The following is a 12,418-nucleotide window of genomic DNA, read 5'->3' as shown; positions in this document are numbered from 1 at the left end:
TTGAAATCAGCACCAAATTAAACTTTGTAAATTCTAGCGCATGTTAAAGGTTGTCTCATCCAGAATTTTATTACTAACCATTCATTTCAGAGCAAAATAAAACAGTAATTGCCATTTATATGACAATCAATATCAAAAATTTAAATCTGCATTTTACGCAACACAGAAAAACTTCAAAAGATCTACTGTTTACCATGCAATTAAGGCATTTTATTCTGCTATCAACTCTACCAATTATTAATTCCATTAAGTATATTCAGTTTACTCTTTCTGCTCAATATATGCAATGTAAAATTTTCCATAAATTTAATTAATTCATTTTATTTTGAGGTGAGCTTCTATTCAACTCTCAATGTCAACGAGAATGTTTAGATCATTTTTTATTCGGTCTCAAAAGAGAAATCAAAATACGTGGATTTATGTACGTGTATTTATGAATCAAAATACATGAGAAATCCCAGTGAGAAAAAGCACTGCTACCTTAAACTGTGATTATATATAACAAATGCAGTGAATTATAATTAAAAAATAGTGAAAATATTTATATTTCTGAACTATTTCATATATAACATTTTCAGTTTCGCATATGTGGCAATTTAAGAACTTTTTTACGTATACCAATTTTTTTGAAATATCTGCAAATTTTTGTATCTTCAAGGAAAGCTTATTCTTTCACCTTTAGTATATAAGTAATGGTAATTTACCAGATAAAATTACTTAATGGGGAATACAGAAAAATATCTAACCACTTACCTTTGTGACTTCATCTAAAAGAGACTAAAAAAGTAGTTCAGCTAAATATGCTATAATAAATATTTATAATAATGCTAAATAATGCAATATCTATTAATATGACAAATTTTTGTAAAGCTATTTATTTGGATGAAAAATAAACACATTCAGAAATTTATGGCACTATATTATGATTAACAGAGGAAAAACACTTTTCAAAATTCAAAATATTTTTATTAATCCAATTTATCACATTTTATTTGAATTCATGAAAAACAATCTTATATCCATGTATTCTTATGTATATAAGAATTCTTGATAAACTGGATCTCTGTCATTGCCTTTCACAGCACCTAAAATAAAAAAAACACTCACAATTACTATATGTGAATATAATTCATAATTAAATTTAAACAAATGACTATTAGAATGCAAATTAAAGGAAGCATTTAAAATATTTTAACATTTAGTACCTATAAACAGAGTAGCAATTATTTGATTTTTCGATTATAGTAAAATAAACATGGGGGATGCCTTTTAAAATTTTTTATGTCAGAAAATAAACTCAAACCACCAGCTGGACATATGAGCAGTTTTATCAATCAGCCACTGGTAGGTACTGGATACTGAATCAACATATAAAGTTGCCAAGATAAAGAGAGAAACAAAATTATGATAATCACATCTTACCTATTCATAAAACTATTTTAAATTTAATGTGTAGGCAAGTCCAAAAAGAGTGAGAATGAATTTATTTTGCAACACAAAGTAAAGTCTTGCAGGAGCAAAAAAAACTTGTCTCATGAGATTGGCAAGTAAAAAATAATTAACTGCATCTGGTAACATTTATCTGACAACACATAAGTAATTGTTAGCTACGTGCAGAAAATAAAATCTGATCAGGGGCGTAGCTAGAGGAGGGCAAGGGGGGCATCTGTCCTCGGGTGCAGAATCCAAGGGGCGCCAAACTGATGTTAGAACATTTTAGAATTAAATGTTTTCCATCCTTGGCAAGCAGTAGGGGGCGCAAAATCTTCAGTTGTCCCTGAGCGCTGAAAACCCTAGCTATGATTCTGAATCTGATCATGTTAATGCAATTTTAAACTTTTGAATTTAACCGCAGAAATTTACCAAAGAAGTACTTGTAACAGTAGTAAATGAAGATGTGGCTAATCTTTACTGTATGGTACACCTTGGTTTCTGACTGAAAAAAAATTGCAAAGTGGTATTGGTTGTTTGTGAAATGTGGAAGCCCATTGCGTCAAATAAGTTTTTCGGTAACCCTAATGTTGATAATGTTGGTGAAAGTAGCCTTTGGGGGAAAAAAAAAAAAAAAAACTTTTTTTTTGTCAATAAAAAGGAGTTATTTCTGCAAATATTGCCAACGTGCTGTGATAAATTTAGTTTTGGGCTACTTTTTTTAATAGTAAACCTTTTGTACGGTCCCAGGTTTTTGGTTCTTACCATTCTTTTCAATTGCTGTGTTTGGTTGCACGGAAGTGGTATGGTCTTGTATTTTGAACATGCTATTTATTATTTTGGTGTGGGTACCATCGTTTAAGTATGTCTGAGGTGACTAAGAGACGAAAAATTTAATTGAATTGCTTACCTGGAGGATGGTGGTGGGAAGCCTAAACATATGCATGTGAAAAAAAAGATATGTTAAAAAAATGAAGTTTCATTTATTTTTTTGTCTCTGTGTGTTAATTTTTGTTAGAAGATTTGTTGTTTAATGTTTTTATGTTAGGAAATATGTATTTTTGGTAACTTATTCCTCTCTGTGTATTTTTGGTTGTCTGTGTGTTAAGACAGTGGCAAATTTTTTCTGGTAACTATGATATTTTTAACTTTCTGATTTTCTTAAAGTGAAAATAGATCAATGTGTACATGGACAAAGTTAAGGCAGTGCACAATGCCCAGTTTGTGCAGTTCTCTGTTTTAATAGGTCGATGTGTACATGGACACAGAGTTTGTGTATGTCTTTGACTTCTTATTTTGGTTTTGTGTAGCGGCCACCTTGAAATTGGTGCCGATCCTCTCAGGTGACGATCTTGATATTAAAAAAAAGAAACGATTCGCCAAGGGTTACAGTAGAGTAAATTTTTACCAAAGATGTTCTACCATAATCACCATTTCAGTGGTTTAAGCACTAGTGGAGCAGTATGCAGAGATGAAGATTTGAGTTTTGTTTACACAGCATGATGGTTTAGGCACTCCAGCCATTACAGTGAACAAAATTATAATAAACATAGCCACAATAATTGTCTATAAATAGTGATGTATAACACTGCATTAACTAATATATTTCTTATGCTAGTATATACAGAATCCTTAATCGAAGGGAAAATCAGAAGACTGTGCATGCATTTTCCTTTAACTGAAACATGGATTTGACCATACAAATCTCAGTATTACGGGACATGCCACACTATGCAGATAGACAGTAAAAAGTGCTTGCGTTGTTTTTATTTGTTAGAGGTATGAAATAAATATACTTCTAGATTTTAATTTTTTCTTTTCTTGTTTTACATTTGGATTACCTATCAAAAAGTAAGGAATTTTGACACTATTACAATATCGGAGTTAAAATAACAATTATTGGACATGTTAAAGTAATGAAAATTTTAAATTAGGTTAAAAAGTAACCCTTAATGTGGCATATTTTTGAATTAAACTCTATCGGCATTAAAAACAACAAAACGTCCCTCTTTATTAAGGACTTTAATTAATTAATTTTAAATATGGAGAGCTATGAATGAATTTTTTCCCTTGCATGTTATAGTAACTGAAACAAAATTACTCTGATACAGTCAAAATTCCTAAACGCAAGTACATAAAATTTACTTTAGCAATTTAAAGAGATGAGACACACTGAACACATGAATAAATTTCTATCAAAGAATAATTTATTAAATTTGGCCCATTCCATAGTAAACTTTAACCATTAGATTACATTATTACACCATGTTATCAGTTTGAAAAGCAAGTCATATGCCAGATCTTGGATGTAAAAGAAATGCACAAAATAATATACAGATTATTGAAAAATGATGTATACCAATGTTTATAGATATGATTAAATGTAACAGGAAATTTACTATCACAACCACATTTTTAAGTGAAATGTATTATTTTAACATTTTACAATATTTAAGGTATGGCATTAAATGCAACATTATGTGCCTGGATATAAGTTAGTAAATTTAAAAAAATAATAATAATAATCAAAGAATGAATGTCATGAAAAATTTCAAAAACAAGCAGAATTTAATTTAGAAGACCTTTAGACACTTATGATAAATAAATTTGAGAATTCTTCACCCAAAATTAAATTATAATTAACTAAATAAAACCAGTTTGACTGACCTTCTACAAAATCCTTCAGCTGCAATTTTTTCTAGCTTGAAAACCAAATTCTTCTCCACATGGTAATAACATCTTAACCAGTTGAAATTCCTGCAGAAAGTTTGATAACACAGTAATAGAATTAATAGAATAGAAAAATTAACACAAAAGTATAGAACATAATTTAAACTTAACATTATTACAAATTTTGGTGCTTTCTGACTATCTGCAAAGCTTTGAAAATTGGCAAAATGGTTAGTTTATGGTTCATATCTACTGCTCTGTTCACAAGTAGTAATTCAAATAAGCACTTTATAAGAAACAAGAAATTTTAGGATGCACACACACAAAAATATATACATTGGGTCAATATTCACATATTTTTCATCCAATGGAAAACTATTCAGAAATAAAGATTAAATATAAAGCATGTAAATACATGTGTGTGGTATGCATATTCATAGTTTGCTGTTGTGTGCATACTCTTGCTGTTTTAGCATAAGTTGAAGCTGTGAGGGCAGATGATAAGAAAGTATCAGAATTTTTCATGTATGAGAAAAGATTGCCCTGACAATAGTATCTCAATTGTTTAGCATTGACATTTACATAGCGTATTAGAAATATATAGTAATATATGTATAATAAAAAGATAATTGCATATTATTAATTCATTTTTTTAAATGCCAAACTTTAGCAATTCTTTCACATATAATTAAACAGAATTCTTTCACATGAACATCTAAAATCCATTCTTAACTAAAGAATAAATAATAAAACCATGTAAATTTCTTATCAAGCCCATTATTTCCGAAATGTCTACTTCTGAAAGTTCCCAGCATTTTCAATATATTATTAAATTACTAAACTAAGCATCAATGATCGTCATGTTCAGTAATGTGGCAATATCTTTCACACTTCTTTGTTACCACAAGTAACAAGTAGGCTTCAATAAATCTTAACTGTTACATGCTACTTTTGTCTAAAATTTGTACAAATAATAAAATTAAATGAGCTCTTTATAATATGCTCAAAGAAATAATTTTGTATGAAAATTTGTATGTTATATATTGGCCTGATTAATGATTCAGGAAATAATTCAGGTTTTCAAAGTGCTTCCAATAATTCAAATTTCAGCTTGTGTCAAAATAAAATCTATAACACAAAGATAAGCAAATTTCCTTATGAACAATGCATTTTAACATTATTCAATCACTGGCAATCACACAGTACTGATTGCTTCAATAAACATGACTGTAACTGTGTTATTTAAAAGACTGTAATGTTTTAATTATTTCCTTAATTAAAACATTACAGTCTTTTCCTCCTTCTAACACCAAAAGAAAACCCAGATAAGAAATATAAATATATCAGTAAAAATAAATTATATTACTGAATGACACTTTACATTAATTACACTTATGCATATATTATTTTATTATAAATTATTTCAAAATCAAAGAAGAGAAGGGGTAGAAACTTTAATATTGACATTTCTAAAATGATATAAACATTAATCATTTAGTACAGTTTGTTATTTCAGGCAAAAAGAATTCACTTTTCTGGATAGCATTTGTATTTCCATCTCACTTTCAATGAAACATTAAGATAAATGCATATAATTTAAACACCAGTTTATTTTATTTATCAGACAGATTATGTCAACTCGAAAAAACCTATCAGTAAAATTCGGTAGTAATAATTCCGAATGTTAGGCAACTTGCAAGATTCAACAAAAATTATCAATCCTTTTATTATAATGACAATACTACAGTAACATGAACATAAAATTAAACTGCATATAACTATAAAATAAGCCAGCATATAATAATGGTGCATTAGTTTCTAAAACAATGGGCTCGATGAAAAAATACATGTATTATGGTAGCTATTCATATTCTTCAGCTTTCCTAATATTCTCATGTTCACTTTACATAACTAAAGTATCTAAAATACAATAAAAATGCAAACAATATTTATGAGAAAATGTTAAAAGCAATCATAAGCATTTGATTGAATGACCATATTTTGTCTTCCTGCAAGTCGAATCTTAAAATGATATGCAGTTTGAAAAATGCTTAATCCTTTTATAAAATATTCAAAAAAGATTAAAAAAAGGTACTGTTCTGTTATCAGGACCGGGTTCAGAATTGTATTTATGTATGCTTGTATATTTGTATGTCTACATATACACATCTATGCACATACTTACGAACACAGGTTCATACATTTCCGATTCTGGTCCCAATAACAGAACAGTACCCCCAAAAAAACTTGAATTACAAACTAGATTAAGATAATGTTTCAACCATACATATTTTGGACAAAACAATGCAAACTCTTATTTTTATACAATTGTTCAAACTATTTAACATAAATTTATTGCTGCAATAAAATAATAAGCAATCTGATCACTCATATTATTTTGAAACTGAATGCATAAACTAGACTAAAAAAAATTCAGTCATAAACATTTGGATACCAGGGCAAATTAGATATTTGAAAAGACAGCCAGCCATTGAGATACACGTAATTCACGACAGAATGGTAACAATTCATAAAGCTGTGAAACATTTAACTGTCAAAATGACATAAATTCGAAAAGCAAAAAAAGTAAACATACAAGTATTGCAACTGAACTTACCTTTCATTCAACAAAAAATATCCATACAAGTTAACCTCATGACGCAGCCATTTTGGAATTCGTTTCAAATCAGACAGATGTTTACGGATTTGCGGAAGAATACGAGGAACTAGTAGTTTGCCGGATACAATGTGCAATGACGCGAAAGAATATAGTTCTGTAGAACTTCCTACATTATTCCGTAATAAACAGTACTATTTCCTAATTTTTTCTTTATCTAATTAATTAATTAATAGGGAAATAGTTAAGTAATGCCGAATTCATTTTTAATGAAATGTAAAATTTTGTATGTATGGGACGACCACCTTCCGTCCAATATTTCTGAGAATATAAACAAATTTTGGAATCTGAGAGTATCAGTAAATAAATATATAGAATATCGCCTCTCAAACGACCACTTCTGAAAGTGACCAATAGTTCTGAGATTATAAATAAATATTGATATTAAGCATTATTTCTATAAGACGACCATCTCTATATAAGACCAAAGTTTCTAGAATCTTGGATAGTCATCAGAGATGTATCTTTACTGCGAAATTATCGCACGACTGTAATTCATATCAATAACAGATCGCGCGATTGAAAAACATTTTCTATCCTGTAATTAGAGGAAAAAAATTTTCCTTATGAGGTATTTCTCCCGCTTTCCTAGCGTGCCTTCGTGGTGTAATAGTTCTGCACGCTGGCCCGGTATTTCAGAGGTCCGTGGTTCGATTCACGGCGAAGGCGGTTAAAAAAAAAAGTCGGCCTTTAAAAAGAGAAGATAAGGTATTTCTCCCGCTTTCCTAGCGTGTCTTCGGCCCACCAGCGGCCGAGCGGTAAAGTCGCTGAACCCTGGTAGTGCGATCCGAGGTTCGAATCCCGCGAACGGGCTGGCCGCATGGGTGTTTTCGTGGTTTTTCCCACGTGTAACGTGTATACGAGCCAGTTTCCCTTAGAAAGTCCTCCACGAAGACATCCCTTCCCTTAGGCAGATAGCCCTAGTGTGCTTTGCCATAATTAAATACACCACCACCACACCTAGCGTGTCTTCGTGGTGTAGTGGTTCTGCACACTGGGCCGGTATTCCAGAGGTCCGTCCTTCGATTCCCCGCGAAAGCAGTTGCTAATTTTTCATGTTTCCTGCTTCCAAAAAAATACCTAATGTCTCTATACCCAAATTTAAAAAAAAATTCGTTTCCGTAATTAAATATATCTATATCTAATTTTACCTATATTTGTAGTAGGGTTTGTAATCTGTAAGTAATTATACATGTAATTTATACATTTTTTATAAAAAAAAATATATGTTATTTAGAATTTTGCAAATATTCTAGAAAATGCTAATCCATTGAAAAAAATCTTTTCCATGACTAAATAAATTTTTAAAAACGTCAGAAAAAATAGCAGTTAAAATTAATAACAAAATAACAAGAATAAATCATCAATCATATCAATATTTTTAATGTACAGCATTTAGAAACAACTTAGTAAAATACATATGAAAAATAAAATAATGTGCAAGTTTCAGATGTGCAATGTCAAAAAATTAAAACTGGTAAATTTGAGAACAAATATCCTCAAAATGTTTGACAACGAAAGTCCTCCGGACAATGCAGAATGAATGTCCTCAGGATGTGAAATTGGTGAACTCCTCAGAACATCTGAGAATCAACATCTTCAGGACATCCTGTCATATCCCGGGAGATAGCGACTTAAATAAGACATCCTCAGGATGTTAAATTACGATCTCCTCAGGACATCTAAGAATCAACATCCTTAGGACATCCTAAGTATGTCCCGGGATATTGCGACTTAAATAGGACATCCTGAGGATGTTTTGTGTTATGGGGGTTTAAGTTTCTCGTTATAAAAGAATCCAGTAAGAACAATAAAACCTTTAGAAAAATTGTCCTTGATTTTCTGAACCAATATACTGTGTCTTTTTCTCCTCTTTTTTGGTAGTAAATTAATCTTTTCTATTGCAATCGTTATACGTATGTCCAAGCTTCATGAGTTGCAACTACAATGAAGTGCCACTAAATTAAGGATAGACATGGCTTTGCAAATTGAATAGCGCTGCCCCGCATCTGGGCTTAAGTGAGGAAGTTGTGCTAAATGCACATAAAGCTAGCAATGTAGTTGTTGATAATCAGTGGTTTCACATACCAGTATAGGTAAACTTTTTGACATAGACAGCTTCAATATCGGGCAGATAGTAGTCACTCGTCGCATGGAAAATACAATTTACAAAATCCTCAGCGGGATAGCATTTTAACGTTAGACAGTGTCAAGAGCGTTCCGAGAATGCACGCATGATGGGAAAACGAACTAGCGATGGGGCAAAGTGCAAAGCACAATTAACTTAGAATAATCGTCGAGTGAGACATCTCAGCCGTATTGTACAGGGTCAACGAAGTAAATAATAGCTCAAATTACCACCTAGCTGAAGCAGGCGAAAGTCGTACAGTCAGTAAAAAGATCGTGTATCGCTCCCTTCAACATATGGCCTTCGGAAGCCGTAGACACACGAGAGTACCTTTCCTAAATACTGTGATACTTCTTTGGCGAAATGAAGCAACTCCAATGATGGAACACAGCAATAACTTTTATTTAACACTAAAAAAAATGGCGCCATACAAACAAGAAGACAAAACATATTCTATAAACTTATTTTTAAAAAAAAAATTACATGCTTCGTGCGAGAAAATGCACGCAGCTCTCGAGCCTGCATTTCAATATTGCCAGTAATCTGTACATTATTTATTATTCATCTATTTCAAATGCACGAGAGATTGATAACGATATTAAAGCTGTTACAACCTCTCCCCCAACGGAGAGACTTTTTCCGAAGGGAAAAGTTCTGTAAAATTTGACAGTTTAATAAGCTCGGCTTGCTCATTTGCTTAAAGAGAAAAGGTAACTTCTCTCATAAGTTTCCAAATTTCAGGCCGAAAATTTTAAGTTTTAAACAAATATTTTTACACCACATTTAAAAAGAAAAAATGCAGAACGTTCAAATACATGAGTTGAGCATACATTAAATAATAAAATAAATTCTGAACGTGGTTACATACACTAAGACTTATTACATTACTTAATTCTACTCAGAACATCTACGTTCTTGTGCAAAGATCCTTCGCGATGAATGACCTTAAAATTATAAGGTTGTAATGAGAGTGCCCAGCGCATCAATCTAGAGTTACATTTGGCGTTGGATTGTAGCCAGACCAAAGGATTATGATCAGTTTGAATCAAGAATTCTTGCTGACCATCCAGATAAAAATGCAGTTTCTTGATAGCGTAGATGATAGCAGCGCACTCCTTTTCAGTAGTACAATAATTCTTTTAAAACTTAGTAAATTTTTTGGCGGTGCCTAGATCGCATGCGGTGCAGGCCTAGATCGCAGGCGGTGCATGTTGGATCAGTTCCTCGGCTATAATTCACAACAAAGCCTTTCCTCAGTTCATTTGTGCCTTTCGGATAATATTCAATTTTATTTTGTTTTCGACAATTGTTTTCTTCGTATATTAGTAGCGGCTTTGATACTAAATCGCAAGCCGAAAGATGATGATAACGTTGCATTGCAAAATGATTCTCAATATTAATTTCTTTATCGTTTTTCAAATTTTCGTGAAAATCTTCCACGTTTAATTCCGGTGATTTAACTTCTTCTTCAAAGATATCTTTGGATGTTTTAGTTTCTTCCTTCATCGGTTCCAAGATCTTCTCTTCAGCTATTTTTCTTTTCCTTTGAACTCTACTAGAGACGGCATTAAAATGGTATCACTAAGTTTACGTTCAAATGATAAACTAATAAAATAAGGCAGTTCAGTGTTAACAGGAAGTAATAACCTGATATCACTAATATTATGTTCAGTGATGAACTAATAAAGTAAGACAATTCAATATCAACAGAAAGTTACGTTCAGTGATGAACTAAAAAGATAAGGCAATTCAATATCAATAGAAAGTTATAATCTGGTATCGCTAATATTGCGTCCAGTGATGAACTAATAACATAAAGCAATTCAAAATTAACAGCAAGTAATAATCTGGTATCACTAATATTGCGTTCAATGATGAACTAATAAAATAAAGCAATTCAATATTAACAGGAGGTAATCACTAATATTACGTTCAATGATGAACTAATAAAATAAAAATACGCACGATTATTCGATCTCGGTCGGTGCCTCCAAAATAATTATGACTGTGATACTTCTTTGGCGAAATGAAGCAACTCCAATGATGGAACACAGCAATAAATTTTATTTAACACTAAAAAAAATGGCGACATACAAACAAGAAGAGAAAACATATTCTATAAACTTATTTAAAAAAAAAATAATGACATGCTTCGTGCGATAAAATGCATGCAGCTCTGGAGCCTGCATTTCAATATTGCCAGTAATCTGTACATTATTTATTATTCATCTATTTCAAATGCACGAGAGATTAATAACAATATTAAAGCTGTTACAATACATGCCATCGAGTTGCCTTTCTTACCTGAGCAGGAAAATATAGAGAATAGACACTAATGGAGTTGAAATGTGTAGGAGTGATGAGTCTCGATCCGTCTAATTAACCCCGGTTGTGGGGAAGCGGGTAGTAGACAGCTTCCGGAGGCAGAGGATTAATCCGTGTAAGGCAGTCTGCTAGACTGCAGGGCAACGGAGGCCCCGTTCTCTGGTGTATAATAATAATGATACTGATGGGAGGCTGAGAATATGGCGAGAGAATCATAAAGTTATAAATCCGGTATCGCAGATTGGAGTTGTACAAGGCCGTGGAAGCTTAATCATGGTCTGGGATGCTTTCTTCTGGTTGTGTTTGGGATCTTTGGTCCTTGTTCCAACCTCCCTCAATGTGTTTCTGTACGTAGAGTTGATGAGCTATCATCTACATCCATTTATGTCCCTGTCATTCACACGAAAACGGGGTATCCCAGAAAGATAACTGCGCCTCTCACAGGTTAAGGTTGGCTACTGGTTGGTTGGTTGGATGAGCATTCGTCTGACGTCTCTGTCTTGAACTGGCTACTTAAAAGCCCTGACATGAATTCTACTGAGCATCTTTCCAAATTAATATATCTTATTATTGAGGAATGTAGAGAATTGAAGTGTTATAGTCTATTCACTCGGTTTTGCATGTTCAGAATGTCTGTTATGATGGTCGTATGAAATGTCGTTGCCTGGTTAATAGGAACACGACCCTGAAATCTTTACCTATGCATATCTGTCCTTAGTGGGTATCATAAAAATGAAAAATAAATCCAAATGTTGGAACAAACCAGTGCGCTTGAAGTTCTGATCACATCCAGTGTGGCAATATGTAACAGTAACTTGGGTAACATCGCGATTTAAAATATCTGAAAAATGACTTTCGCATCGTAAAAGCAAATTATCACAGCTGTAGTATAAAAACTTTCTGTAGTAACGTTCTTTTCGTAGGTGCTACGGCTGTAGCGTCCTCCTTCTTCCGTGTCTTGAAGCTAAAGGAATAGCGTAGGAGTAGTTGTTGAGGCATACAACAGAAGTGGGCGGATCATAGTTGCACAGACCAGTTGTCGAAATTTTTAACACATAATACACATCAAAGTGATGCCCCAGAGGGCGAAAGGATCCATATCGATTTGCTAGCGCTAATTAAGGAATTATAATAAGAAATAAATATTGTAAATTAGAAAAAACACTATATACACTATGCACATCCAT

At 32.3% G+C, this 12,418-nt stretch overlaps 1 long non-coding RNA gene across 1 annotated transcript; it reads right to left on the bottom strand.

Annotated features, from left to right (window-relative positions):
- Positions 1-910: 910 nt before the first annotated feature.
- Positions 911-6,791, bottom strand: LOC146993796 (uncharacterized). The gene is made up of 3 exons (XR_015043896.1): positions 6,719-6,791; positions 4,099-4,188; positions 911-1,085 (listed from the first exon to the last, which is right to left on the bottom strand). It is a non-coding gene; the product is annotated as an uncharacterized LOC146993796 (long non-coding RNA).
- Between the last annotated feature and the right edge of the window lie 5,627 nt (positions 6,792-12,418).

The sequence above is a fragment of the Stegodyphus dumicola genome, chromosome 11, assembly GCF_044657685.1.
Source record: "Stegodyphus dumicola isolate Sdum_Otavi_A_Nest chromosome 11, ASM4465768v1".
NCBI lineage: Eukaryota > Metazoa > Arthropoda > Arachnida > Araneae > Eresidae > Stegodyphus > Stegodyphus dumicola.
This window is presented reverse-complemented; position numbering and strand designations above follow the sequence as displayed.